Below are 3,885 nucleotides of genomic sequence, written 5' to 3'. Positions count from 1 at the left end.
TTTTTTTTTTTTTTTTTTTTTTTTTTTTCTCTTCTCCTTCCAGTGTCTTTGACCTTTTCTACAGGTGACTTACCCTTCATCCTCATTAAGGGCTATCACAGTGCATAAGGCATCAGACAGTGGGGAGTGGAGTACAGGACCACAGTGAACCAAGTCATCCAATACTAATGTGTTTATAAATGGAGATTACTTGCAGTATGTGCTTTAAGAAGTATAGGCAGGGTGTTTGTGTGTGTGTAGAGAGAGTTTACCACCACTAAGCAGTTTTCTTAATGCATTTAAGTATCGGGCCCTACGGCCAACCTGATCTTCACTACGTTTTGTTTGCATTGGTATCACAGAGTTACCTGTGACACCCTGTGCAGTATAGAAACACTTATCAGTAAAGACACTACTACCAGGACAAGTATTGTGTGTTTTCCAGAGTATTTGAGCTATAGATGATAGCCAGGAATTTATTTTTAATTTTTTGTGTGTGTGTGTGTGTGTGCGCGTGTGCATATTTTCACCTGTCCACATTTAGACGTTGATTTTCTAGGCAGCCATTACTGTCAGCTGAAGCCAGTAGAGGGGTCTGATTTGCTCCGAATTCGGCCTTTCTTTGCGTAGAAGTTGTTGTTGTTGTTGTTGTCGTGTGATAGCTACCTCTTAAATCATGGACTTGGGCACATAAACTTGGGCAACTTTTCCGCATTGTCAGACTCTGCTGCGTTATCATGTAATTACATAGACAACACTAAATATTCCCTGAGAAGTGGGAACTTTTTTTTTAAAGCCCCTTAACATTTAAGTTTCTTGAAATCCTCATCCACTATCCAAGAGCAGAGGTCTGTGGAAATTTAGTTTCTCTGAAGTGACTTGTTTGTTTTCTTTTTCTTTTTTCTTTTAAATGAGCGGAAACCAAAGGCTGCACAAGTCAGTAGTTCAACTTAAAATGTAGGTATGCTTCAAAAGTGCTAAGTGGTGAAATAATGTCTGAACATTAATGTATACATATATATTTAAAGAAAAAACACCAGTGTGGTTCTTAATGGCCATTTCTGTCTGCTGAAAATGACCCTGCTTTTGTGGTGACAGCCAACTATTTGGTCTGCTGTCTTAAGGAGGAAATGAAGTGGGATGACTAAATCTGTATAAATCCCCAAGTATTTATCAGTAGTTGTGTTATTATTTACTGTGTGTGGAGTGCAGCTCGCTTTATTGGTGACGAACCATTTCAAACTTGACTCTTCAACTCTGGCACATGGTGAAGGGCCACGTGGCTGTCGGTGTGGGTTTGTTAGCAGGCCAGCGTTGCACAGCATGTTATTTTTGTGACACATTTTTGTCTCAACATATGAGCGGGAAAGGGGGAAGGCAGTTGTTATGATAAATAATTATCCTGTCTTTAGCATTAACTTGTTAAAACAAAAAACAAAACAAAAAAAAAAGGACTGTTTTCACTACAACACTTATTTATTGCCTTTCATTGCCTTGACTAACAAGAGATGGTAAACCTGGCCCTGTGCGGTTTTCCTTTTGCCACGTTTGGGCGATCAGGGTTGTGTGGCGCCCCCTTCCCATGGGCTCGTTGTTGGACTAGAGGGCATCAAACGTATCTTTTGGACATCAGTGTGAAGTTGGTGCATACTCAAATGTTTCCCCCTCCCTTTTTTTTTTCCTCCCCTTCTTTTTTTGGTGATTTATTTTTTTTCTTCCTCTTTCTCTGTATGATAAGACATTACCAGAACACTATTTTAGGACCACTTGATTTAATTTCCCTCACTCAAGTGAAACCCGAAGGTCAATTGTGTAGTGGTGTGTGTATAAAATGCTGTTTTGTTTGTTTTCTTTCTCTTTATTTTTTATGTAAACCAAATGTAAATTATGTATTATACTGAGTGTGCCAACCCCACTCTCTCTAGAGCCAGGCTCTCTCTCCAAGTGCCAACGCTGTGGTCATTTATCAAAAGGGCCACCACCCGAGATGGTCCCCCTTTTTAAATAAAACACACCAGAGACTAAAAGGATCCATGATTTAAGTACACGCGAAGACTTTATTCTGTATTTAAGATCGAAGATTTAGGAGATAATCTGCTGTTTTCTAAGAAACTGTAATTATAATTGCATGTGCTGTTTATTTTGTGTTGGAAGTGAGGGCTTGGATGTTTTCACTGAAGCAGAGCCCTTTTACGAAGGGGTTTCAATCAGTTGGTTATTATCAATTTATTGATTTACATAACTCTTGCCATATTTTTTTTTTTTTTTTTTTTTTTTGTGTGTGTTTCATGTATTTGTTTCAACCACTGTTGCCTGATCCTCATTCAAACATGAACATGACTTATGATCATTGCCGCCTTCTAAGAGAGAAACATAATGACAAGGTATCTGTTTTAAATTGAAATAAATTTGTTCCTATACTTGCTGATGATGTGTTGCGTGGGTTTTATATCTTCAGTTGAATAAAAATCGAATTCTGATTGGTAATGTCAAGTTGATGATTAAAGCCGGGGTAGTCTGTATTTATTTGAGATCTGAAAGAGCGTGACCTGGATTCGTTTTTCTTCCTTACTTAATTTTTGGGGGCATATTAGGCTTTGTTAGACAAGACTATGTAGGTTAAATGGGATCGTGAGAAGGTGAGTGTCACAAACTTGAACCCAGATTATTACTCAGGATTATAGGTACATGGGTTTCCTGCCTGGAGTCTTTGACCAGTCACAGGTTTTTAGGGACTGTACATCCCTAGAAGACGATGATGATAAAGAAGATAGATGTTCAGCCTGATTCAAATGAAGACTTCCCTGTAGGAAAACCATCCCAATGTTAACATGTAGGGTTTAGAAGAGAAAACCCATGTCATGCTTGGAAAAGCCTTTAAGCAATGTGTTTTTACCACAACTACTACTAGACAGGTCAGCTGATTAATATTTTCCTCGTGATGTCCAAGTGTGTTACTGTGGCAGCAAAGTGGCTTTGTCACATGTAACTAATAATGTAACATTCTAACAGTGACCACTAAGTTAAATCATTCAGGCTGATGTTACAGTAATGTTGTGGCTTTAGTTGCCTACAAATTTTCAGGGAAAAAAAAAAAGCAAAACATAACTTAGTACTTGGTGGAAAAACCCTTGTTGACAAGTACCGCGGTAAGACTTTTCTTGTAGCTGTTCACCAGGTTTGCACACATGTCAGGTGAGAGCTCTTCCTCCAAACACCCAAGAGAGATGTGTGCAAACCTGAGAGACTTTACTAAAACTCTAAATCCTTTAGCTTTCTTAGCTGCTGTAAGGCAACTTGATGCTTCAACTCTCTCTACAGATTTTCTATACGATTTAAGTCTGGAACCTGTACAGTGTAGTAGCAGAAATCCCAGTTTAGATGTCTTCATTTATTCTTTAGGATGAAAATGAACATTTTATGTTGGACAGTGAAATGACCACATTCACTTTTTTCTAGATTTTAAAACCTTTGTGGTTTCTTTTTTTTCTTTTTTCTTTTTAAAACCTTCCTATGTCATATTCTGATTTCACTGTAAGATGCCAAAAGCTGTTCAGCGTAATATTAAGGAAGTCTGTGCACAGTGGAAGGCCGCATTCCTAACCTCCAGAGGGACTGTCCATGCAGCCATAGAACTTGTGTTAAAATCCTGAGGACCAATGGGAGGAAGGTTGGATAAATGGGATTCCACCTGTAGTCGCAGTAAAGCTGCTGCAGATATAAACCAAAGGCTTCATTCCATCTTCAGAAAAACATTTAGCCTTTTTTTAAATACAGTTATGTCCTTAGGTATTTGAACAGTGGCAGATGATTTGTAATTTTGCCCCTGTACACCACCAACGAAGTGGATCATACAGTCAAGATGTGATTAAAGTGGAAACTTTCAACTTTAACTCAAGACACTCG

This window comes from Haplochromis burtoni, unplaced genomic scaffold (assembly GCF_018398535.1).
Source record: "Haplochromis burtoni strain Fernald_Lab_line unplaced genomic scaffold, NCSU_Asbu1 Contig_89, whole genome shotgun sequence".
Taxonomy (NCBI): domain Eukaryota; kingdom Metazoa; phylum Chordata; class Actinopteri; order Cichliformes; family Cichlidae; genus Haplochromis; species Haplochromis burtoni.
The sequence above is the reverse complement of the archived record's forward strand: the minus strand, read 5'-3'. Positions refer to the sequence as shown.